This window comes from Lichenostomus cassidix, chromosome 8, assembly GCF_008360975.1.
Source record: "Lichenostomus cassidix isolate B80296 chromosome 8, HeHo_3.0, whole genome shotgun sequence".
NCBI classification, from domain to species: Eukaryota; Metazoa; Chordata; class Aves; order Passeriformes; family Meliphagidae; genus Lichenostomus; species Lichenostomus cassidix.
The window spans coordinates 14,665,725-14,693,388 of record NC_139489.1 but is presented as its reverse complement, the minus strand read 5'-3'; the positions used below and the strand labels follow the sequence as shown (position 1 = coordinate 14,693,388).

Here is a 27,664-nt window from a genome sequence, read left to right as displayed (position 1 = left end):
CATCTGGTGCCTTGCTGGGCACTTCACAGAAGGCACAACTGAAAAAATGCCAAAACAAACCAAGAAAACACAACCCCCTATTTAAACAGAGAATATTCTGTAGGGGTTACTTCTAAATACGGATAGTGTGAAATGCTGGTTTCTGAAACTCTGTAACATGAAGGTCAGGTAGCAAAAGAAATGAACAATGAGAAGCAGAGATGCTTCATAAACCTTTAGTGGTTTCATTTCATTCCTATGTTGTCTCTCCAGCAATCCACTCTAGTGTTTTATTCACTGTAATCTTGTATTCAAAACTTCCTTATGAATTTCAATCTGTTATTAAGTTCACTCTATTCTGATAATTTTGGCTTGATTTCTGTGTTTAACAGTCTCTGGAGATGTTTGTAGAAGCAAATATAAAACCCATATAAGACAATATGTTCTCTTCAGTGTTATTGTGTTGACTGGATTCCTACTGGGACCCAATCCTCTAATATCACACTTGAAGTATGAACTGGCTCTCATTTCAGCCTTCAAGACTATAGACAAGGCACTTTCCGTGAACAGCGTGTGCCTCAGTGTTAAACTTCTTCAAAAGTTGTGTTCATTTCCTTCTTGAGTAACACAAAGTGTTTCACAAAGGCTGCCCTCAAATTTTCTGGGGAAATATTAGCTAAGCTTTCCCTTTCTTACAAAGAATGGGTAATCTAAGCCACCTGTATGGCAATCTATCATGAATATTTAGGAACTGAAAATTGATTTAATGAATTTGAGATGATGTGATGTTTCCAGAATTTCTGCAGTGGAGCCACACTTGCTATGAACTTAAATTTCCTCCCTCCTTCTCCACTCTGTGGGCTTTTGTTTGGAAACCAGATAGGCACAGCAGGGTGTTTGTCTCTATTCCATACCATATTTCACTTTTTACTGGGTTTTAAGGAAGCCACTACAGTAAGTAGTTTAATACAGCTATGAAATAGCATATGACATGCTTATTTCACAGTCTTTCTCAGATGGAAGGTGCTGTTATGATGGGGCTGTTTGCCTGGCAGAAGTGTAGGCTTTCTTTGCAGAAAACTTACCAGTTTTTTGATTACCCATTAACATACTTTGAACCACCATTAATTTTGATACACAAAACAAAAGATCAAGGTTCTTCCGGGTTAAAATTTGCACTTGTTTCATGGCAGAGGAGATTTCAGTCTCTTCGGACCACAAGGAGTAGCCTGCTCCACTCCACCTTGGGGTCAGGTGAAGTCTACAAGCCCTCAGGCAAGTCAGCAAGAATTGAGGGTCTTAGGTCAAAGCAAGGCCAGCTTGGATCATGTTCCTCAGAGCTGGTCCTGTCAAATTCTGAGCCTCTCCAGTGGCAGGGGTTGCACAGTCTCTCTGCCCGATGTGTTAGTGTTTTACTGTCCTAATTTTTCCCCCCTTTTAACAATATTTAATTGCAATATTCCTTGTTGCAACTTGGTATCTATTATTTCCCTTCCTGTCATTGGTGCACCTCTTTAGAAGAGATTGGCTGTCTCCCCCTCTCTCCTTCTTCAGACTGTGTTTGAGACCAACTAAAGTTGGCCTTTTTTTACTGAGCCTTCTCTGTCCTGCAGAGCTTCAGAATTTTCAAGAAATAGTGTTCTGCCTTTTGTAGTTGGACCTTTATTGAACTTCACTTAAACTTGATTGATAAAAAAATTCTTACACTCTTGTGTAAGAATCAGATTTTCTATTTCAAGGTCTGAAGTGTGAGCACATTTGGGATCTGTGAAGTGTATCATTTGGATTTGATAACCATATTATTGAAAGCTGGTTTATGAAGGACAGGCCTTTGCAGGTCATACTTTTGCTACAAAACCTCATGTCACTTTGAGTGTGTTATCTCACAAAAACTAAGTGTATTTCCCTTGAGGCAATGGCTGAAAACCATGAACTTTGATTGTTTCCAAAGGCTCAGGGAGGCCCAGGGATCCTGAGCTCTAGTTCATGCTCATTGTCCATCCCGTACGTGAAGCTTATCTTTCTATACTTCATTGACTCACAGTATAGAAATATTTGCATAATATAAAAACTCTAAATGGAAGAAAGGTGCCAATTATCAAATATTAAATAGATTTCAGGGTGCTCAGACATTCACTTTACATTACAGATCTGTCCTTGCTATTCTTGAATCCTGCCAGGGGGTTGATACTAGCCAGTTTTATGTGTACTTGGCTGGAAAATATATGATTTTAATAAGCTTAATTACTAACTATCTGGTTTTTTTGTGTGTTATCTGTTTTGTTTTTTTCTAGAGTTCTTGAACAGGAGATAAACTGACACAAACTGTATTTACAGCATAGGTAAGTGGCACAACTGATTATATGCAATTTTTGGACAGTGTTTATTGATGTGAAATTGGCAGTCTGAAGATCAGGAAAGCAAGGTGTAGGTAGTGCTCTAGACGTACTAGGAAAATGAGAAATACAGAGATGGAGAACACAGCACATAGCTGTAAGTCATTCTAATGCTGACAGACCACTTCCAAGGCATAAAAGTGTATTAGTGAAATGAGTCCTTTTTCCATATCAGCTCTCTCTTGAATGTCTTCATTGAAACTCAAGCTTCCAGGTCTGTAAGTCATTCTCACATGCCAAATAGAGTTCAAGCTGTTGTTTCCTCTGCTACAGTTTTGTGTGTGAATTGCCTTCTCTCTTCTGTGGACATGTACACCCCTACAATCTCAAATCAGCTGCCTCCTGCCATAGAGAAGTGTATAAGATGTTTTCTTCTTCTGCCTTTAGAACAAATAAGGGGGTGGATTTATTCTGTTATTTTAAAAAGGTTGTTACTCTAATTTGGCAGTAATGAGACAAATTGCTTGAAAAGTAAAGAGCTTGCATTTCTCTTTATTGTATAATAGAAACTATTTTTCTGAAGTGAGTTACTGAATTGTATATTTCAGAGGTGGCTCTGCGAAGAAATAAGGAGCTGATCATAAGTTTGAGTTTATATGAAACAACAAAAGTGAGTTGATAGAGAAATATGGCCTGAGATATTGTCGTCTCACTGATTCTTGACAGCAGGATATTATCAGATTAGGAATATTTTCATATCACAGTGAATTATGAAAATTCATACTGGACTCTGTGCTCCAAGGAGTTTTTACTAATATTGGTCAGATGCAGCCCACCTGGGAGGACACTGCTGCTAGCTGGTCATAATTATTTACATTAATCCTCTCATAATTGTCAAATTCAAACCACAGCTCCCATTATCTTTTCCCTTTCCTCATATCATCCTTCTTGTCCATCCGATTTCTGACTCTCCATTGCTCCTTTGAAGTAGATTTGCTCTTTTCTGCACCAGCACAGGCATTTGTACATATGCAGCTCCCAGCTGTGTTCCACAGGCCTATATTCCAGATGCCTGTGAGGACCAAACAAAGCATTACTGTCTATACCACAAATTATATGGGAATACATCTGGGAAAGGGAAATATCAGCTGCCTAATAACAAGGAGCCCACTGTGGATGAAGAACTATTGTAAGGAATTGTGGCAAGAAGAGAAAGAATCTGTCCATTTTAAGTTGCCTTTTATTGTTTATTGGTTTGTGGTTTTTTACTTTGCCCTGACAAAGTAGGAGTTTTAAGCCTACTGCTGGGACATCAGTTACTTCTTGTCTGAGATGTTGTATTCAATATTGTACTGCAGTATTGTGGACAGGTTGTGAGGGGGCTCAGTGCTGTGAATTCTGTTTTGTAGTCATGTAGGTGAATTCTCTTCTATTCCACATATTTTGCTTAGAGTTCTTTTGTGCTCAACCAGTGATCTGTTGGTGACAGGATGGAGGTCAGTTTTGACAGAAGTTCAGGATGGCAGACTGTTTGTCAGTTAGGAGATCTGTGGGCATTTGCTGTCCCTGAAACTGCTTCTGTGCTCTCTACTCTGCCTCTGGGCTGCATATACAGTGTGAGTCCCCCAAATCTGTGGGGTCTCTGGGGAAGATGGGGTGTTGGCCTCCTAAATATTGTCACAGGCTGCGTGCCAGCTATGTCTGATCTGTTAGGCTCCACACTTCTGTTAATTCAGACAAGGTCATCTTTTCATCCTCACAGTGATTTACATGACAGGTTTCAGGGCATCAGAGCTGTTACTTAGATGACTAGATTTGGTTTCAAAATAGAGATGAAGCACATAAAATAAGAGAGCTAGGGACAAAAAGTGAAACTATGGAGAAGACGTTGCAAACATTAATTTAAAATTAGGGGGAAATTGCTTTCTAGACTGAGTAGCCAACACTAGGGTAGGAAGGAGATTTAAAAAGTTGGACTTGATATGCATATAAGAACAATTCTCAAAAACTTAAAAGAACAAGTAGTTTGTGCCACAGCACACCTAAACCAGATTGTTTTAGAGCACTTTAAAAAAGTTGCATCATCTTTCATATTGGGAGTAACATCATAATATTCAGGACGTTTTACCCCTGGGAATCTTAAACATAAAACACTGTTCTGCACACTTGATTTTTATGAAGTCTGGATTTAGAAGGGATGTGGGGCACTGGATGTCCTTTTTTCTATGTTGGTGTTGGGGGAGCTGCAGTTCCAGTTTTAGCTCCTGCCACTTATAAACCATAGTAGCCTAATGCTGTTCAGCCAAAAACCAGCCATTGCATTTGTACTTTTTAAACAAATTGAACAAATGGAAGGTGAAGCAGACAATAGCAGTTTTCCCTCACTCACATTTTTAGAAATTCATTTGATAGCGTCAGTGTTACAGTCAAGAACGGTGGCCCTGTGGTTCTATAATTTCTATTAAATAGCACTGCTTTAGACTAACTGGCAGTAGGTTTTTTTCTATTCACCAAGCAGTTTAATTCAGATAACTCCTCAGTCATCAAAGGCTCCTTCTTTGGTTGCACCACAATCATTGTGACAGTTCCAGGTAAGAGTATTTGGCAGGGATAGCTCAAGGGTTCATTCTTTTCAGAATGTTTACTTTACCTGACATATCATTCCTGGGTGCCACAGTGATTAGTCATCTGTATATTGTTTAAGGGAAGCTAAGGAATAATGTTCTTCCCTAGAAGAATATTCTTCCCTAGAAACAGCTAGGGGGTGTATAATAAAAATAAATAATAAAACCCCCTCAGCACCAAAGAAGATGTGCTAGGAGAGAATTAAAATAAGTTGTACAGCAAGCAAAACACTGTGTAGAACAGTGTGAGCATGTGTATTCTAGGTAGAGCAGAGAATATTGACTGTCATCAAGATTGCCAGAAAATTCTCACTTATAAATTACTGTAAACAGGATTTTTAAAATTAATTTCTTCACAAACTTTAACTGTTTGGGCTGATAATTTCCACTTCCTTCTGGGGCAAAATATTTGGAAAGACTTTGAAAAAAATGGTTTGGTTGTTTCTGGAAATGAAGTGAATATGTATTGTTCTGTGTAAAATTTTGAGCACTTTTTCTCCCGTGAATGGCGTATTTCTTTTGTTATTTCAGTATACCATCAAAATGTACTTTCAAAGTGTGATCTTCTTTTCTTGAAGTACTGGTTCCTGTCAAGAAAGATGCTATTGTTGCCTTATTTCATGAGCTGAAATGATTGAGATCTGTACAGCAACTCTAAATAGTCCTAGTAATGCTCTTGAGTCACGGGCTTATCAGTAGAATTCCATGCTATGGTATTTGCAGAGAGCTGGATAGATCTGAATTTTTAGAAACATGGTAACTTACAAATAAAAGCTGAGATTATAAATTGAGAGTTTAAAATCAGGATGAAATCTGCTGGATAATGCAAGTACAGTACTCACTGAGCAGTTCAAATATTTTGTTCAAGTATATCAAATCCAATTTTTTTTTTCTCTCTCTTCAGTTAAGTGTGTGCCTTCAGGCCCTTTTTATTGCATGCTTTTCAAAACTTGCTCCAGAGACAGAACTATTAATTTCCTCCTAGGTTTCTGCATAGCACTCAACACTATAGTGCTTCACAAAGCATTAATGAAGTTATTTTCATAACACCCCCATGAACTGAGGAGGAATTATTATCCTTATTTGACAGATGGAGACTGGGACAGAGTAAATCAAGGTTGAAAGCACCTACTAATTCGGGAATCCAGTTTGAGGCATCCTGCTCCTATCTTCTTCAGAATATTTAACATTGAGTAGTAAGCTGAAAGCACAGCTCCATTTAATTTCAGCTGCATTCATGAGTGATCAGTACTTCGAGCAAGGCAGACCCAGGTTTCAAGTTGGGCATGGAGCACATGAGGAACATACAGTTGATAGATGACCTTGTGTGAAAAGCTTGGCTTTAAGAAACTTGTCGTGTATCTCGTAGACTGTCAAATGAAAAAAGCAGATGTGGACTCCAAACCCTTTGGGGCAACTGTTTAACTATCAGAAGTAGGAAACTGTCTCTTTTGTTTTTCCCCACCTACTTTCCTCATTACATAGCTCTGAATGTCAGCAATGCATGAGCTAGCCCATCTCATCCTTGGGCAGCAGCATTCTGCCCTGCATTGGTTCATCCCACAGACAGGTCCATGCAACACGTTGTGTGAAACAGTGACCTCGTGGAAAACTCAGTTTGCATTTGTGTAAATGTTCTGGTTTCAGCTGGGGTAGAGTTAATTTTCTTCACAGTAGCTGGTATGGGAGTAGTTGCATGATGTGTTTAACCAAATGCCAAACTCCTGTCCTTTCTTTGATCACAAAGACTAAAGTTTGAGATGTATCACCAGAGACAACTACTGGGTGATAATGAGCATAGTGATGTAAAATGGCTCTGCATATGTTTTTGTGGGCAGATACAGCACGAGCAGTGATGATTGCTGCTTAACTGCACTGATTTCTTCCCACTCCCCATCTCTTACCCCTCAGTGTTACACCTAGATCTCCAACATTGTAGGGTAGGGACTACTATGTTTTACTTGTGTAGAAATTAGTATAGTATGGTGTTCATCAAAGAACTTCAATTGTTTTAGTAGAGTCTCTCTGAGTTTGTGCTATTCATGTTATCACTGGAAAAACAATGAGACTCAACTAGGTAATTGAAGTATTTGCTATATGGACTGTTCTCTGTGGACCTCTGAGGTGGTCATCACTGATAGTTTGCCATGTGTATTGACTGCCTAGAATGTTGTAGGGAGAATTGCGATTCATTCATTAACTTTTGTTTCTCTTAAGTGAATTTAATGTGTTCTATACTTTTCAATTTACTTAAGTACTAGTAGTTTATTAAAAGAGAACATTAAATTGACCTGTATACCTATATCACAGGACTGTTGTGAAGATTAATAATTAGATAATGTTTATAAAGCACTTTTTATAAGTGAGAAGTGCTATAAAGTGCTAAGTATTATTATTGCAGCATGATAGAGATCACAAAACACAAGTGAATTAGCTCTAGGTTTAATCCTTATAAGGCAAAGCATACCAGGGGCAAAATAACATTGCAGTTATTTTTCTTACATCCAGCACTTCATTAACTACCACATAGGGTTATATAACTCTGAGAGTCTAACTTAGTAAAGTTTATAATCATAGCAGGAAAATTTCTCACGGGTTTTGCAGGCAAGACTTGTATGTACAGCCTTTAAGGTCACACAGAGTTCCTCCAGCTATGCTGCATTAGAGCCTCCAGTTGCATGTAGAGACATCACTGACCAATTTGGCACTCTCCACATTAACCTCTATCTCACAATGCTGGGTAAAACATGGCACTAAATACAGGTCTCCACTGCATGATTAGTGGCATAATGCCATTAAATGAATACAGACATCTGTATCTTCTCAAGATTTTACTGGTTTTTCTCACCAGCTCTTTTCCACAGTCTCAGTCACTCCTTAATCTCTGCTTTTACTCTAAATTTTTACTGAAGACGTGTGAAAGACACCCCAGCAAATCCATCACTTTTTTTTCTGGCTCCAGTCAAGTCTTTAAAGTCTTTGAGAAAATTAGTTAGCATTTTCTTTCCTCTTTAATTCTCACTGCTTATCTTGCTGCAGGTGGCCTACTATTACTGCTGCAGTCATTGCTTTTCCCAAGGATGCCATAAACACAGAATATTTTCTCAAGCCAAATTCTGGAGCTGCCTGTTTTCTGCCTCATCCACTCTAGGACAGTCTTGAACCAAAACCTTGAGAAGCAGCATTTATTACTTGGTCTAGCTACCTGCTGAGAAGAGGAATGTGAAACACATGAAGTGGTGTGCCAAAACTATGGAAGACAGTCCATTAAAAAAATCATGTGCCTCTTTCAGTTGGATAGTCTAGTCTGACTAAAGCATTCCTCCATCTTACCTTTTTTAAAAACACGAACAAGTAAATGTACACCAAGGCACTGTGTTCCTCAGTACGGTTCACAACCAAACTACTGAGGTAAATTTAATGCATTTCTTTGCTTCTGAAATTTGCAAAATGTGTATTAAAATGTCAGGTCTTAGGTGAGAAGTGCTGAAGAGAAACCAGTTTCCTTGACCACCAGATACATGAGCTTTAGGGGGACAATTCTGGACATCTCAGACAGGTGTTTGTCATGACCTAATTGCAGCTCACTGAGTAAAACTGTAAAATACCTGTGCTGAGAGAAACCTGCAGTCACAAGAGCATGGATACCTGTCCACTCCGTTTAGACATCTTTAACATAACTTGCTTCAGGCAGTCTCTGGAAGGTGACAGTGGGGTCCTTTTGAAGAAGGACTCTGCCTTCATGTCCAGACCCTGACTGTGGCACATACAGAGGCTCTGTGGGCTAGAACAGATGGAGGCTGGTGAGAACCACAGCCCTGTGACCTGCCCAGGTCCACAAGCACATTCATACGTGCAAGGTAGGCAGCTGAGGGTAGGACTTGTCCCCAGGGTAGACAGGTTGGCCATCGTGTGGGAAGCAAGGCAAGCAGAGGTCAACTTGATTGTAAGCACAGCCCAGTGTCTCTTGTACATACTGGTACTGTAACTTTGAGATGTGACAAGTGCTAGAATGCAAATGTAGATGAAGAGGCAAAAGACTTGATTTAGGGACCTACTGATACATTTCTATTTTACTTGTGAGTTTGTGTAGTGATAGGATTTCTTTGGATAACACAATGAAGAGAGGGAACTCTAACTCTGTAAAGGGAAGGGAATCTCCACTTTGCCTAAATTGGAACCATCTGACTCTAAAACCCAACAGGGTGGGGAGGGGATTATTTATAGTCAAACCAGCAAGGGGAGGATTATTTATAGCCAAACCTGGAAACAAGGCGACAGGTGGTGAGGAGCACTTGGGTCAGACAAAGACATCTGCTAGGAATGTCAGCAATACAAAGGTAAGTCTGTATCCAGTAGTAAATGATAGGACAGAAATTACAGCTGACCTGGAGGAAGAAAGGTTGCAGAGGCATATTTGAGGGAAGTAACAGCATGTCAGACAAAGGAATTAACTAAAAGTAGGCATGCTGCCAAAAATAAAACCTACGTACCAATGAGAGACCTAAAGTGAAAAGCAGGTGAACTAGGTGCCTGGGGATGAAAGAGAACTGACCTTCACAACATAAATGTGACTCAAACAGTTGATACTAATGCAATACTGTAGTACATAATTATTGGCTGGACAAAATAGATCAGATGTGGGAGTATTTCAGTCTAGGGCTATAAATGCCATAGAACAGACCAGCTGTGAGGATGAGGTGTAGATTTCTGTGGTCAAACCAGCTACTATTTCTCAGTGAAAAGGTATACAATAGTTTGGCTGGGAACTGCTGTTCTTCTAGTGCAGCATTTTAAAATATTGTAGGAATATCTAAAGTTTGTGTAAGCTTTTTGGTGTGGAGTTATTTTTAAAACAGAAGAAAACTCACAAAAAAAAAAAAAGGTGGCCGTATAATATTTGTTGCCTGCTCAATGAAATGGTGTTGAAGACCTGGTTCTTGTTCACACTAATGTTGCTTGCTGTTACTCTGGCTTTGTATAACACAGATGCAAATACATAGTGACCAACTGATTGAGTGTAAAGAAGGGGTAGTGTCAATGAAAACTGCTCCCTGCCTGTGCAGTTGTGGGAAGTATTAATGAGGTAGCATTTACCCATTTATAAAATGGCTTTGTGTGTCAACAGGCCAAAGTTCAAAGAAGCAGTTTTTTGACAATTCACAAGATTAGGCCAAAGATCAGCTACTTCTTCAGGCAGGCACAAATGGAGAGCTCTCAGTCATACATTAATTGCCTGAAGGTATCTATCTATACTTAGTAATAGCCCCAGTATGATTAGGTTTCATGTCTTCATGTGAGAGAGCACAATAACCTTGTGATTCAACACTGGGAATCTGCTGCTGGACTGTTTAACTTTCTAAAATGTGCTTTTGGGACATTTGCAGTGTCTAAAGCAAATTCAATGGGTGAGAAAAATCTCTTACACTATCTTGTGTTCTGTTTATTTTCTGTTTTAAAAAGAAACAATGAAAAAATACTAAGTTAAAACAGAAGTACTCTAGATACAGTCAAAGACAGACTACTGTAGGAGAGACTTGGATTTTTAATTCAAAGTGGGGAAAGTTGCAAAATGAGGAAGTCTGAAATGTAAAGGAAAGAGAATGACTTGAAAAGCAAGAAATAGAGAACTGGTCAAATGAAATTTCATGCAACTTTTAATTAGCATATAGAACTCATTGGCATAAGATATCATGGGAGCAGAGAACTTAAGAGGGTTGAAAAAGATCAGGCATTTGTATGGGTAATGAGAGAATCTAAATTACATTGATTAGAATAAAAACATTAATAAAGATGTAAAACTTTATGCTTGTGGGCAGGAGCCAAACACATATGGATGGGGTTCCAGGGAAACTTCTTGCTAGAGGTGATTATTCCGTAATATTCCCCTGGAATTTTTTTTTTTTTTTTAGTAATAGGTACTGATGCAATTGAGGATCTGCTAAGAAACTCTATGTTTCTTTGCATTTATAATTGTGTAGGAGGAGAGAAGAGGATGGCGCAAGAATATACTCCTATTCAATGCTTCTCAGGAGGAAATAACTTTTAAACTTTTGTAGGGAGCACAAACAAAGTAACCTTGCTGTAACTGGCCTTAGGGCTGGCTCCTCAGTTGTGTGGAAGAAAGACTTGGTCAAATTTTCCTTAGCTCTCAGGTCCTCCATCCGCTGATTGAGCTGGGGTGAATTCTGAGCAATGCAGAGTATAGATGACTTTCTGCAAACCCATTGTCTTTCTGGCCCCATCTTCTCCTTCAAAGTTTATCCTTTGGAGTATATACAGAGACTATTCCTGCACAAAAGCAATGGTTCCTCATATGTAATCAGCCTCATGCCAGCACTCTGCAGGTCACAGGATGCAAGTGGTCTGTCAGTGGCAGGGCATGTTAGGTCTGTGGCCTGGGGGCCTTGGTACAGCCCCCAGGCTGCCAGGTGAACCAGCACAGCAGATGTGCTTCCCACCCTGCCCTCCATCAAACTGGGACTGCATCCAGCCACATGGTGGTTTGCTTCCCTGACCTCTGTTCTGCATGGAAATAACTGAGAGAATCTTACCAATTAAAAATGGCAGTAGGTTGGTGTTAATGTTTTACTCATTTCCAAAGGTAATGCATTTAATCCTGCCTTTCACTGTTTCTTGACCCTGTGGCTGCTGTAGCTACTTCCAGGCACTGAATTAATCTGAATGGAAATATGAGTGAAAAAGCACAGTAGCCACACTGTATTTATTATGAATTTGAGAAGGAAGAAGAAATTGCTTCAGCACTGCCTCCTTTTCATACTTCATATCTCTAAAAGTAGCCAGTTAATTACATTCCATGGTTACTGCTATTGTAAGATGTGCTTATTTGAAGTGCAAAGATAATCATCGATTGTATACTCTTGACTACACTATTAATGGTTTCAATACCCACATTGTGTTTACATTTTACTTTATAACTAACACTTAGCCATTGTGATTTTAACATGTAGTAATTCAGTGAATACTGTCTCCATGTAATGCCCTTGCCATTTCATTCTGCAGTATTAAGTGTTGTTTTTCTAGGAAGGTCTTGAAATGTGGGGCATTATGTATGAGTTATGCTAATTTGTTAGGGCAATGAATACATTAATTTCATTAGTAAATGGCCTCAAAGCAATAATTACCAGTGTAGGTGTGTCAGAAACGATCATGTTCAGTTTTGCCAGTTAATTATTAAGATTTTGTTCTAAGGGACCCAGATTTGACATCCAGCTTCAATTTAGCCATAAATAAAAGTCTGAAGTATATTGGGCTGAAGAAATCTAGCCAAGAACTTGTTTTGCTCTTAAAAATGTCTGCCTTTTGTCTAATTGTGAGTGCCAATAAGATGCCAAAATAATTTGTGTCAGTGATATGAGGTTTATACTATACCTCCCAAAAAGGCACATCATAATGAAAATAGCAATTGTGCTTTCTCATTCCTCTCATCCTGCCTTATGTTACAGAATGCTGAATTATTCAATGGCAGTATTACTTGCTAGTGCAGTATTAAATCTGAAATGGCTGCAGTTTATCGTTAAAGCTGAAGGGTGGTTTTTAATGGAGTTTACTTCTAATGGCCTAATTAGGTTTCTAAGTTATATCTGTGCTCTTCTTGAACTTTACATGGTTAACTCCTGTAAAGGAGACAAATGGAGGCCTCTGTTCACCTGGATTACTTACCTTAGATGTGACCCTATTTTTAATTACTGTCACCTGTTGGGAGCACCTAATAAAACACTGTTCAATAATAATGTGCTTTTAGGCACCTTAGAACTGTTATATTTCTGAAGCAAACTTGAAATTGAAGAAGACCAATGGCATTCTGGCTTGTATCAAGAATAGTGTGGCCAACAGGACCAGGGCAGTGATTGTCCCTCTGTTCTTGGCACTGGTGAGGGCACACCTGGAGTGTTGTGTCCAGTTCTGGGCCCCTCATAACAAGAAAGACATTGAGGTGCTGGAGCAACTCCAGTGAAGGACAGAGCTGATGAAGGGTCTGAAGTGCAAGTTCTGTGAGAAGGGGCTGAGGGAGCTGGGGGAGCTCAGCCTGGAGCAAAGAAGGCTCAAGGGAGACCTTATCAATCTCTATAACTCCCTGGAAGGAGGGTGTAGCCACATGGGTGTTGGCCTCTTCTCCCAGTGATAGGACAAGAGGAAATGGCCTCAAGCTGCACCAGGGAAGGTTCAGGTTGGACATCAGAAGAAATTTCTTCATGGAAAGGGTTGTTGAACATTGGAATGAACTGCCCAGGGATGTGGTGGCATCACCATCCCTGGAGGTGCTCAAGAAACGACTGGACATGGTGCTTACTGCAATGGTCTGGTTGACAAGGTGGTGACCAGTCAGTGTTTGGACTTGATAATCTCAGAGGCCTTTCCAACCTAAATGATTCTTTGGTTCTGTGAAAATTTGTGTACATGAGCTGAGATTAATTTCTCAATTATTGAAATGATAGCAAATAAGAATCTCCAATGTTGCATTTTTGTGGTTTGCTTTGTAAAATAGAACCATAGAAAGAGGGGCAGAGACCCTCTGTTCTCATCACTGAAGCTACTTACAGCTCCTTTCTAAACTTACTTGATATATTAAATTGCAAGGCTGAACTTTCTAGATCACCACAGAATAATGCTGGAAAAAATAGGACTAATAACTTTTTACTTTTTAGTTATATCAGCAAACACACTGCATTACTCACTTGTATTATAGGAAAATGCACCACATGTGGAGACAAAGAACATATAAGACTCCCTGTATTTCCCATCGGTGGACATGAGTAACAGGTGCTCACAACAGCTATTTCAGCTCTGAAATATGTTTTATGTTGCATGCAGGACTCTAGCCAAGCTCTTCAGATTTAGAGCATAGGCCATCATTAGTCCAGTCCAGTATGTGCTCTGCAGTGTTTGCTTGTTGACCTTATTTCATAATCCCAAGCAGAGTCAGTGAATAATTGTATAACATCTCAGTTCTTAGATTTACAGATACAAAGAGTGTCTAATTGTGGCTTTCTTTTGCATGATGGATAACTTTCCACTTGTTAAGCTGACACTCAATTTGCTTGGGACAGATACAAGCAAATGCAATTGATCTCACACTGAGTTTTGGTGTATATTTGGGCAACCTGATTACTTTACCTCCATTCTGGCCAAATTCCTGAGAAGCCTAGGAAACCATGCAAGATAAAATTAAAGTATCTTGCTGCTACTGCAGTAATTGTAGGCCAGCATATCTGTTTCTCTTGCTGGATAGCTTTTATTCTAGACTGCTTCTTTGCTGCTCCAGTACGTTCTTAGGCACTCAGAAGTCAAGAGAATGAGTTCCTTTCTGTTTCAGACTGTGTCCTTCTCCCAAGATACTGTGAGGAAAATGAGTCTTCCTTGTTTATTTGGCAATTAAGTGAAACATATTAACAGTATTCCAGCAAATCTAGAGTAGCACAAATCTATCCAAGTAATTTAAGAATACTGTTCACCACAGAGATTCTGGAATATGTAGACAAAAATACCTTCTCAAATTTTATTCCCAAAAAATAAATCCCCCGGGAAATCAAGTTTTGTAAAAAGCTGTCAGTAGCAAAATATATTTTTTCTTCCCTCAAGATCAAACATCCTAGTCTTTTATGGAATAGGTTGCCTACAAGTTTGTTACTTACATATTCTTATTTTTGACCCTGAGTATTGAATTTAAACATTTAATGATTGATTTAGCATTTATTGCATAGTTTAATAAAAGTTTAGTGATGTAAAGGAGCTGGTTACAAAGATACGCCCCACTAGAAACTCATTTACTTACAAAATCAAATGCTAAGTAAAATAAACAGCTTGGCTTTCTACTGACATTTTATAGCCACCTTAAGGGAAAGGTGGGGATGGGGGGTTGTGTTGCCATGTGGGTTTAATTCATGAACTTCCACACAGAGTGCTCAAAGGCAATACAGTAGTTGAGCCAACTTTCTCTGTTAAATTACAAAAAGAGAGACTTTTTTTTTTTTTACCAAATACAAGGGATCAACTGCAGCTGCAAAAAGGAAATTTAGAATTATCATCATAGCAGTATCAGAAGGTCCTTTATATTTATAGCTTCATAAAAGTTCACAGCTAGAGTATTTGCTGCCAACTCATAAAAGAACTAATGAAAATTTCTGCAGATCTTTTTTGTGGACAGTGATTTCTTAATCCCCTAAATCCTGATGAATTCTTATATTCAAAACATTTGTAAAAATGGATGGAAAAGGACTTTGTGATTCTTTAATAGGGTAGGTCACATTTAAACTCACTAAGGGACAAACTGTGCTACAGTCTTATTGGGTAATATACACTCTGAGTGTATCCATTAACACCAAGAAGACTGTTTGTGACAGTATTATTCAAAGCAAAAAAAAGTGATAACATTATGTTGCTTTTGTGAAGGCAAATTGTTCTATTGTTTGGATAAACTTTAAAATTTTATTTATAATCATAAAAATCATTATTGTTTCAGCATTTTAAAAGTGTAATTAAGCAATAAGTTTCTTTGAGATAAGTACTATTTGGCAGTAATGAAAACCTTGTGTTTTAATGTACCTCAAAGGGTGTTGTAACTCAATAATTCACAGGTTCTCTAAGCTTTTGTGTCTAAAAGCAGAAAGCTAGTTACATTCCTAAAAGTATGAAAATTAAATCAATGTTTTTATCTCCAGCTGTGGAAAACCATTCCCAAAAGAAAAGCTAGTGATAGTAGCAGGTTAGGTGAATATTTATCAAATTTGAGGGTATTACGAGTTTTGGTGATTTCTTCCAGCTACTGATTATTCCCCTCTCTCCCTCAAGCCCTGTTGTTGTCTGTTTGGAACATCAAGGCTGCCCGAAATTTGTCACTTCTGTATTATTGCTCTCTTCTTCCCTGTAACCTCATCTACTTGGAGAGAGCCTGTCCCACCAAGAATAGCATATTGTCATGGTTTAATACCAGCTGGCAGCTATGTACCACACAGCCACTCACTCACTCCCCACTGCTCCACCTTGGTGGGCAGGAGAACTGGGGGAAAAAACATGTAATCCTCGAGGTTGAAAACAGTGAAAGGAGAGAGAGAGAGAGAGAGAAGGATGGATGGATGGGTGCACAATACAATTGCTCACCACTTCCTGACTGATGCCCAGCCTGTTCCCCAGCAGTGATCAGCAACTCCTGGCTGACCATTCCCAGTTTATATACTGGGCATGACATTCTATGGTGTGGAATATCCCTCTTGCCAGTTCAGGTCACCTATCCAGGCTGTGTTTTCATCGAGTTTTTTGTGCACCTTCTCCTGGCAGAGCATGGAAAAGTGAAAAATGCTTGATGTAGAGTAAACATGATTTAGCAATAACTAAAACATGAGTGTGTTATCAACATTATTTTCATTCTAAATTCAAATCACAGCACTGTATGAGCAACTAAGAAGAAAATTAACTCTATCTGAGCTGAAATCAGGGCCCAAATGTTTGAAGTTGCTTTCAAGTTTAACTTCTATGTAGTGAGAAATGTTCTGGAATACAATAATAATAAGCTGCCACTTGGTGCCAGCAGAATAAAGGTGCCATATTTCAGAACCAGAATATTTCCAGCCCTGCTGGTGTAAAAGAATTTCTCTCTTAGAAAGAGGAGTTTCCTTGATGGAACATACTTTCCTTTAGGAGTAAAATTACTTGTACAGGTGTGGCACTCGTAACTAGAGGAAAATCACAACAGATTCTGAAGCTCTGTCAAGGGCAGAATTATCTGGGAGCTGCCCTTTTTTGGTAGAAATGAGGAGAAGAAAAAGAGTGGAAAATGTTGAGGGAGAAAAGCTCTGTTAGTTTCACCATGCTGGTTCTTTAGGTTTCTGAACTGGTGAATAAGGGCAATATCTGTATTTTCACCTGTGTAGTTGTGAAAAAAGTCATGGAAAAAAACATCCTGGTTTTTTTTCTGCCAAAGGTTAATAGTGCAGTGAAATCTGACCTCTTTCGTAGATCTCCCTGAGACACACCAACCAGAGCTGAGCCATTCAGCCTGTCCTCTCAGCCTGAGCCATTTTATCATTATGCATGTAGTGTGCCTCAAGCTGTGAAGCTATTTATTGAACTAGGCCATATTACTGTTTGACTGAGAGGAAGACAAATTATCCATATTATCCCATATTATCCTTAATTTCCATTTAATTGTTTTAATCTTTGTTTTATAATAAATGTATAAAAGTGTCCTGAGGGTACCTTTTTGTTTGCTATTTTAGGTGTCTCATTTAGAGTGCAACCAAGATGGAAATGTTCAGGGCTGCTTGTTCTTCCTCTCACCTGAATGGTTCACAAAACATGCTCTAAAAATAAAATATCAGTCATTCTCACTGAAGAACTCTACTTCCATATAAAAGCAGGTGAAGCTGTGTTTCCCATCCATCTCATTCTGAAAATGTCTAACAAATTGGATTAGGACAAGTGACAGTTTTGGCTGGAGAGACATGTCCTGCCAACCCCACAGAACATCTAGCTATTGCTGGGGGGGTCATATCATCCAGGTTAAAAGGAACTGGGGGGTGAAGAAAGAAGGAATATTATACCTGTGACTCACCACTGCTTCCTGTCTTGCATCTTGACTGCATGTCTATTTAAAGGAGCTGAACAAGTATTCTTACGCAAAGAAAATGACAGTCTCCAGGAGTCCTGAATGGTCAAGATTAATGAGAAAACACACAAGAGTCTCCTATGGATTCCTTTCAGTTTGGCTCTCTACCTAGGTGTTTTATGCCCATCTAATGACAGCTTGTCTCAGTTTTCAGTAGCCAGCTGCCTGCAGCTTTCACTCCTGAACTCTGTAATTCATAGTGGCACTTTCCAATGTGTCTTTCTTTAGGGGTGGTTACTTTGGGAAGCCACCCATTCATACACTTGAACTTCACTGGCACAAATTGGCCAAAGTGAGGACTCCCTTGGGAATACTTGACCAAAGAGCATACACTTTGACATAATTGCTCCACACCAGTCTAATGGGAGGGAGTAAGGCATTAAAAAAACATAAACTGATATGGGAGCAAAAGAAAGTTCTGGAGAGCTTTTCTGTTCGATTCTGTAGATGTAATGACAACCTATCTGTGGAGCTTAATGAAATGTTATAATCCCACTATAAAACATCTGTGGGATGCCACAAAAAGTCTGTAGAAAGTGTAGTATTGTATAATATATATATCCATATGGGTATTCTTATTTGGTTTTGATGGGAAGTGGGACAATTGCTGAAATTAATGGGGTGGCAGAGTTGTCTATGCATGCCTGACATAACAGGAATAAGGAAACCTCAGATAGTTCTTTCACAAGTTGTTTTTAAGCCTGAAATAGAACTTAGTCTTTAGGGGGAACAAGTATCCTAATTTCACCAGATGTTAATGTTTAGTTCTCTGGTCCCTTTAAATACAAGTCCAGTGCAAAGGGGAAAGTCATATGAATACATTTTTTGACATTTTGTTTATTAGCATTTTATCTAGGCTAGTAGTAAATGAATAGACTTGTCAGCAGAAATCTCAGGGTGAAGCAAATAAAGAATCTTAATAGGCAGGGAGAAACAGAACTAATGGCAAATTCCTCACAAAGAGCTCTAATTTATTGGTTTCTCTTTCATGAAGATTCTGTTCTGGCTTCTGGATTTGTCAGAAGAAACAGCTGAATGATGACATGGATTCTCAGAAACTTTGCTGTCTGGTAGGAAAGAGGAAGACTTGAGGAAAGAAAGTCTATTTCTTTTAACACTTTCTTCAAAATACTTCATACCACACAGTGAAGTTTTCTTAGTTTGATTTGTTGGTTTCAGCGAACTCACTAAGTCGGAGTTTGTAAAAGTGCTATGATGGCTGATTCCTCTTGTAAGTGACTGCAGGAAAACAATAAATGAAGACTTCTCTGGGTCTCTGTTGTGGAAATGGTGCAGAGCACTGGGTCCAGGATATGCAGCTTTGTTGTAACTACTTCTGGCTTGCTGTCTGTACCCACTGGGACTACTCTCACAGTGCTCTTGGGGCCAGTAGAGTTGCTGGGAGCTACAGCACTGCCTCATTTCCTCTGCTCATATTGGTTAGGTCTGTTCTCCGAAGCAAGGGAAGGAGCTACAAATTCCAAGGTTAAAACTATGAATTTTTTTTGGAGAATGCTTACTAGTAACATGCTGGACATTTTCTATTGCTCTATAGAGCATACAACTGAATTAAGCTGTGTAATTACTAAAGTAACTATCATCTACACTACATTCCTCTCCTCCCAAATCCATTAGTGTGATTGAGAATGTATGTGTGCAACTGTTCAGCCAGGTGTGCACGAGGAGCTGTCATGTGTCACAGTACATTAGAATTAGCTGTGGACTCTTTCTCAACAGAAGTCATTATTTGCCAAGATGACTAAAACTTCTCTGACCCAACCCATTCAGCTTTCACTTTTATGTTGGCGGTATCGGAGAAAGTGCAGGGTTTTCACAGAAGTAATTGCTGAGTGACCTCACAGGGCAAGTTCATCCTCTTATTCCTTCCCTTGCCTTGGACAAGAGAAAGATGCAGAATGTAAAGATGCATCCTTAAAAGTGCTTGAAGTCAAGACGGAAAAAGGTGGAGAGGTAAGGAGTGAAGTAGATGAGGACAGATCAAATACATTTAGGGAAATAATCTGTTTCTTTGATTAATTAAATTTCCTTTCCCAGTGTTAAACTCATTCTCAAAGCCTGTGTTGTTATCATCTGACCTTGTCAGTGTGTCATTCTGAAGTATACCAAAAAACCCCCACAAAACAAGCAATCAAAAAAACACAAGGAAGAGAAAAATGCTGAATCATGGCAATCTAGAAGTTGTAATATTTTTAATTTGGTGCTTTACTTGTATTTTATTGTTCTATTGCAAACACTCCTGGCTTTTGGGTTGAAGGAAGAATGAAAGAACAGATTTAAACCATGTAAAGGTAGTAAGACAATAGAACTCATTTGATTGTGTGGACTAGTTGTATGTATGTTTTTCTTTCTCCTCTAACTATGTTCCTAAAATGAATTCCTTCCATAAATCCAGTACAATAACTTCTGTTCCAATAAATGCCTGTGAGGCTTTCTCTCCTGCTGGAGAAACAACCTTAGAAATCAAAACAACTGTTGTAGCAACTTAGGAAATGCACTTGTAGTTTCTCCTGCATTTCACCTTTTCTTTGTCCCGGATCCTGACGGAAGAAGGACAAGACTCCAGGAATGAGGCTTAACAAGGTTGTAACTTACATAATATTTCAAGGAACTATCTGATAATAATTCATCCAGCACAGGTCATTCATCCTGTTGTAATCCACTTTGCAAAGGGTGTCAGCTCCCTACCCCATTAACCAGGCATAGCACCACTGCTAAGATTTCACTGCTCTCCCGTCATGCAAGGCAGCAGGAATTGACTCCTCAGTGGTCAGGAGATTCAGAGTTTTAGCCCCATTCTTCAATTCCTTTTATTAGTAAGTGCTTTCCCCTATACAGCTGCAGTTCTAGCTTTCTAAATGGACAAGAAGCGCTTTTGAAAAATTCTGTGTGAAGAGGGATTTGCTGAATTGCAACTCTCCTTTCCTCACCCCCTGAAGAGGAAAGAAAAAGAGATAACATAACGTGTTTGTTGCATTTGCTTACCACGAATATGCTTCTCTTAGGTCCACAGAGACTGTGGAATGTGCATGGAGAGGTTCTGAAGTGCAGTAATTTTACTATGCTAAAGCTGTTGTCATATTTTAAGAGTCAGTTTTCTGAATGGAAACTGAAGGCAAGAGGAAATGATGATCAGGTATTTTGATTTAGTGGAGGCAGGGAGAAGAATAGGGGAGGAAAAAAAGACTTGACATCTACAACACACAATGTCCTGACACAAATTCCTCTTTTAGGCCATAAGATGAGAACAGACTTGAATTCTGCTCCCTTATAGTACCACTTTTTCAGTGGTACTTTACCCAGACAAACCTGCTTCATCTCTTAGGCTGCCAGAAATGGATTCTAACTTACTCAAGGCCCTTTTGTACAACATTGAAGACTAGATAGATTGCAAACACTGTTACGTGGTTTTGGTTTTTTTTTTATTTCTGAATGGGACATTAGCTCTATGAAATTAACATTAAAGGCAGCCTTATTTATCCACATTAATATGAAATTAATTTCATATCACTAAATTAATAGGGTGATGAAACATTTAGTTCCTTTCAATACACCAATCTCTGAAGATTTAATTAAAAATATCCTTTTATACATCTCAATTTCCCAGTTGCTTCTCTGTGAAAGAAAAGCAAAATGTGATCATGATATTAAAGTCTTGTACTTTTTTTGCCTGGACGCTTGTGTTTTGGTGTGGAAATATATAAAACTTACATTCAAGAAGTTGCCTTCTCAAACTGCTTTTCATAACATTATTTCATCAGATGATCTTAATTTTCTGCATGACATTATCTTTTCAAGCTGATGTAGGACTGAGGTCTGATATTTGCATATTCAAGATGGAGCAGTGTAGCTTGACAGTGTTTCTGCTTGTGTATGGAATTTATTTTTTAATTATTATTTTTACTTGGGGGAATCTAAGAAACAAGTCCTTCCAAAATTGTTTGCTTTGCCCTTTAGGTGATTTTGCTCTCATGTTTTTATCCAGGGGAGCTTTCACCAATCTGTTCTGAAATGGGCTGTAGTACTATGATCAAATGATGATTTGTACATACATTGGATGTAATATTCTTTTCTTGTAGGCATGTAATATAGATTTCTTCAAGGAAAAAATGATGATTTTAATTTTATAGCAGACAGAACAGACATAGATGACCATTAGAAATGGGTGATGGTGCGGTAGAGTGCCAGTGATGTACTGCTTAGATTTATATCACCCAGCTGAAAGAGGTTACATTGGAAGAGATGTTATGCTGGATATCTGTGGGAGAGCAGTGAGGGTTGATCATTTAGTAGCTGAGAATTAGTGATGTACTGTTAAGTACTTCCTGCTGAAATATAAACAATCTGGCAGGCAGATTTTGTGTTTCTGTTCCATTTTTCTCCTCCTTAATCTTACCACAATTAATTGAATCATAGCCAATTCAGAAGTGAAGCTACTCACGTTTTGTCACTGTACATACATGGAATAAATGAAGCACAGTGGAATTCTCATGCTGGTCATCCCTTCACTAATCAGAAACTGGTTTTGTCAGTGATTGAGGACTGTCAGAGCAGTGGTCTCCTTGTTTGCGTTCTTGTTTGCACCCATGGCAGCCTCAGATGCTCTGGTTTTTCAGCTTTCCCCAATTAACAGTAAATCTTGGTGGAAGTAGATGGTGGATTCTCTTAACTTCAGCAGTCTGGCACAATACAGCAAACTGAGAAGTGCAACAGTCTTTTGTTTGTTTGGTTGGTTTTTTTAAGTATATATATAGGTAACATTCTGTAATGGAAAACCCTATTGCTTGACCCTTTGTATGCTTTGAATTTAATTCTTATAATCCCTGGGCACAAAGCTTCGGCATCTTGGTTTCCACAGCCTGCTGCAGGCCTGACATGTTTCACCAGCATTTAGACCTGGGTGGGGAGTTGTTCTGGTGCCTGCTTGGTGTAGCTGGGTCTGCGGTGACCCCATGGCTTGGTCTTGCTCACTGTTACATTTCAATTCAGCAATTTTACCAAGCTTATAAGGTACTCAGAAATTGCACTTTTCTGTAAATGCTAAACATGAGGCTAAAATGCTAAAATTGCAGCTACATGTTGCTTTTTGGAGGACTGTTATTTCCACTTGATCTTCTATCTCATACTGTGTTTTACAATGAAAGCTGTACTGCATTTTTTCCTACCACAGCCATAATGAAGTTTGCCACTCGTTGCCCATCTCGGTGGTATGTGTGGGGATTGTTCTGGTGCAGGACTGTGGTCAACAGAGCAGAGCTTTGACAGATCTGTGTAATGACGTCTCACAATACAGGGAAAACCTGCCAAACCTGGCACTTTTCCTTGCCCTTAGGAGTCAAACTCTGTGAAAAGGTGCTTAGATAGTGAATTAAAAGTAGAAAGATGTCCTAATTTCTTAATTCTTCTATGTGAATGATGTAGGTCACAAGTAAAATCTTTTTTATGACCTGCAATATTGGGATTGTATCTATTTCAGAGCTCATTAAGTTTTGATAACTAAGGTGATTTAATGACACACTGTACTGTGGGCTTCCTTCTTGAATATGTATGTATGTTTAACATGATGTTTTACATGTGTAATTCAGATGGTAAATACTGGAAAGAAAAATTAACTATTTTATTTTCAAGCAAATGGTTGAAGACAATTATCATTTTAAAGGCAGCTTTAAAATAATTCTTAATTGAATCTCTGTTTTATCTACAATACCTATTCTCTAAAATCATACCTTAAAAATGCAACACTGTTTTGTTTTTCTTCCCCTCGCTTTGTACAATGTAGTTTTTAATTTGGACTTAATTAGCCATGTCAGTGCAGTTTTCTGATCCCAACATCCAAAATCCTATATTTTTAATGAGGATGGGAATTTGGATAGGAATTGCTGTGCAGCAGAATGGTGGTGTTTTCAAAACACCTTTGCTAAAGACCATGATGAAATATTTTACGCCTGTTCTGTCTGCAATAAGGAGATATAGAATTGAGAACTGTAAGATGTGAAAACTCCAGACCTGCATGTGATTATTCATATTAAATTGAAATAAACTATCTTGCTCAACGAGAGAATTTTTGAGCTCTAAGTCCAGATTTGTAGTGTTTCTCTACCTCCTTTATTTTTGCATGTGAGATACCGGCTGTGGAGGGGAGCATAGAGTAAAGCTCTGGCCTTTCATCTCGGGAGAGAGGGGGATTTGTAAATTGGATAAAGGTCAGTAGGGAATATTAGTTTAGTTGGTGATGTCAGATGAGTTCTTCTCTAGATCACACAACCACTGTGCAATTGGCAAAAGTATGGTAATAGGCTTTGGTCTGTCAATTTAATGAGATATCGAGGGGGATCAGAAGGGTCGAGAGAGGTTTTTAGTATCCAGTGCAATGCTTTGCAAAAATCTCTCACAGAAGAAGGGAGGTGCTTTAATTGTAGCCCTGAAAGAAAATGTGACTTAGTCTGTGGATCTCTGGTCTGAACTGAGGTCTACACTGTTCTGAGGTATCCAGACATGGGAGTTCATTTAGATCATTCCACAGGGGTCAGGATGAGCCTTTCTAATCACTCCAATTTTCACCCTTGGTGCACCTTCACCATGCAGGGAAAAAATAACAAAAGGAATGTAGAGACCAGGATGCCTGGTCAGTTCAGAAGCTGCTGTGGTGCTTTCAAGCGTGTTTGTGCTACAGGTGAAGACTGCCATCCTGGGACTACAGTGTTACCAGCAGACTCTTCACAGACAGCAGAAGAAAACAGGAAAATTTTAGAGCTATGTTGGTTTGCAGGCACTTTGTGTTGTCTACTAATAAGCAGTTAGACATAGCCTTTTTGTGATGTTAGTATCATGCAAAGGGTTCTAAATTATTCACACAAGTAACTAACATGTTTTATGTCTTCTCAAATTGTCCAAAACCTCTGCAACATCTTTGAAAATATTTATTGTTTGGAATTTCCACTGAGAATAACTCCAATAAATTTTTCTTGGTTTTACAGAGGTTCTTTGAAAAGACTGATTTTTCAGATTCTGAGAAGCATACACACATTTTTTTAGTCCCTTAGCTTATGTGGTATTTTTCCTGTCCCTGGCTATGCAAGGTTGTTCTTAGAGTGACTATTTTATTTTGGGTGGGAAGTGTCCATTGCATGTTTTCTGTCTAATCACTAATTTGGTGAACATTTGTCACTCCATGCATTCCTTGTTAGATTGTATGGACAGCTAAAACAACAGCTGCAGAATCAGGCACAAAAAGAGATTATTTGTTTGAAGCTAAAATTTATTTTACAAGTTTTGTAATATTAGTTGTTTATTGTGTGATTGCCCGAGTGTTGGCAATGTGCTCTGGATACTTCTGTGTGTGCTGGCTCTGGCCTCCTCTGCATGCAGGTGTGTTCACTAGCAGACTGCACACACTAAATGTTACCATATTGCATCTTTCTGTTATGGACATCAAGTAGGGATTTGCATATGCAATTGCCTTTCAAAGTGAACAGTGCTGTCAGACCCTTACATACAAGGAGGACCTGGAAACTGCAAATCTTCATTACATTTCTCCTGAGGCTCTTTGGTGAGAGTTGTTCTTTCTTTTCTTGCAAAATTACTGCAAATACAGAGATGTGAGGAGTCTTCTTACAGAATAGTTGCGATCCTGATAAAGCACTCACATCTTAAATACTAAAGCTATGGAAAATAAATTCATATTTTTGATATCAATTTTTCTTTTTGCCTATTTTAAAATGATTTATTGAAGTAGAAAGTCAGATGATGATAAGATAACAGTGCTTAGAGGTCATTAAAGAGTTTTCAGGAAGTTTCTACAAAGGTACTGGTTTTATATTGTCAGTACGATAAGAAAACCAACAATTTATGTCAAAGTTTGCAAAATGCGTTTGTCTGATAAACAGTCTACTCAAGGGAAATCAATCATATTTCCTTCCCAGAATGTATTGTATTTTTCATGAAGTGAACTTCAGCAACTCTGCACAGTCATGTGTTTGGAATTACAGTATCTTAAGAAGCAGCTTTTCTTGTTGCAGTGGTTGCAGTGCAGTGTGTGGCTTGGGACCACATGTGGTACCAGGCAGTGAGAGCCAGAAGCCTTTGTTTTGCAGAAGCCAGGGATTGTATGTTCTTCTTTAGCCAGGTGAGAACATTTCTGAAATGATTTCCATTCTTGGACTTTAGAGTGTGGTTCTTCTCTTCAAGGAAAGATGTTTCTGTGACACAAAAATTTGGTGTGGAAGGTGGTCAGAGGGGAGTTAAAACATGAAGCTGCTTTGTAGAATACCATTCTGAAGAGACGTTCTGCATCAATATAATTGAGAAGCATATTTGCCTAAAAACAACTAAAATATAGACTGCATAATCTACCTTCTCACTGTTTTTCTTAATGTGCATTTCAGCTTATTTCAGTAGAAATCACTTCTCAATTGCCTTGGGCTGAAACAATGCATCTGAGCTTGGGTTAAAAGCCTGTAAGTGCTTCTTTACTTGAACAAAGTGAAATCACATTACATTAATAGAAGTATTAATTAATTTGGCCTCATTTTTCAGTAGAATTAGCATTATTGAAAAGTCTTTGCCATCTTTAAGTTAAACTGTACTTAGTTAAGTGACAGAGTTTCATCTGTAACACCTAGTGATGTGTCAGATAGTGTAGAAAATTATTGTCCAATTTGGAAACCTGAGACGTTACTGAGAAATGCTGTGGGGTGCGTTATAATGAAAATACCAATCCACATTAGCCATGGTTGCCATGAGCAAAAATCTTAATGTCTTGGCCAAACCTACTTAAGGTTCATGTAATAAACTCACATTCCTAATTTTATTAGGGATGTGCCAAGTTAAGCACTTTGCTGGCCTTTGGACAGATTTATAGCTTGACTTCTGCTGAATTAGTGTTGACTGACAAGAGGGCATTGTTTTATAGGATGCTATTTAAATAAAAACCTTCAGGGTATTTCTGTAATGTTGTCACTTCAAGCCTGAACTGGAAAATAGAAATGTGTATTAAGGAGGAATCTTCATTAGCTTTCAGGAGTTTAATCTAAGGCTGTCAGATACTTCCTTATAAGGTAAGATATTGTAATGCAATGGACAAACACCATCTTTGTTCCAGGTTCTAGTATGGAACAAAGCATTCTATTGGACTTACTTGGACTTTAGCAGTCTGTTGGACTTCCTGGTAACTGGGGAGATAAAAAATTACTATTCATTTTACTCGACACAGTCGTGTGTAAAGAAGAGTGTGATCCTCTTTCCCTCTGAATATCAAAAAGGCAATTGATGATAATTGTTTACTTTGTAACTTTTTGATGGTATATCCCTTCTTCCTGGCAAGATGTGTCATCTTGTGTTTTTTCATTGGCTATCGTGAGCCAATAAGCATTCCACCACTTTTGTATGTAAAGTGGTCTGGTTGTAGACTAGAAAAATTGTCCTTCCTTAAAAAAAAAAAAAAGCTGTTTTGAACAGTCCTTCTCATTTGTAAAATAAATAATTTTTTAAAGGTTCATCTTTTAGATACACCTTAGACTGTGTGTAACTGTTGTGACTCAGAGCAAAATATTGACCCAAATATTTATAAAATTAATATAATCCTTCAGTCCTCTCTTGCCATATATTTTTAAGTTTACGAGAAGAACCCTGCAGCTGGAACCCTGTATTACTATGAATAAGTTGCTCAGTGTGGTCACAGATTTGTATAGGTGATTTGACCATTTGTAAAAAAAAGGAGAGTTATTCCTGCCTCACTTAGGGACTGAGAGGTGCATGGCATGGATACAACTGAACTAATTTTTAGAGCTTCAGAACTCTTATCTAACCATTATAAAGCCTTGCTGTTTACAATTGTATTCTGAAATATGTGAAGGAAGTATAATTAGCACCAAAATGTCATTATTTGGTGCTTTAAAAAAAAACACATAAGGAATCAGTTTCACTGGAGAGAATGACAAAAGGCACACATAGAGTTACATGTGAAAGATTACAAAATGGATTTGCTTTAGGGAAAAAGATATTGTACATACTGATTAAGGTCTATGTAAACGAAATATTGGAAATATGCCAGTCATATCCAGCAGTACCATTCATGCAAGGGA

At 38.5% G+C, this 27,664-nt stretch overlaps 1 long non-coding RNA gene across 1 annotated transcript in view; it reads left to right on the top strand.

The window, feature by feature from the left end:
• Positions 1 to 27,664, top strand: part of LOC146433897 (uncharacterized) — a 353,820-nt gene that overhangs the window by 178,269 nt on the left and 147,887 nt on the right. The window contains exon 7 of the long non-coding RNA XR_014853751.1: positions 2,274 to 2,321. This is a non-coding gene — a long non-coding RNA (uncharacterized LOC146433897). The remainder of the gene's footprint in view (positions 1 to 2,273; positions 2,322 to 27,664) is intronic.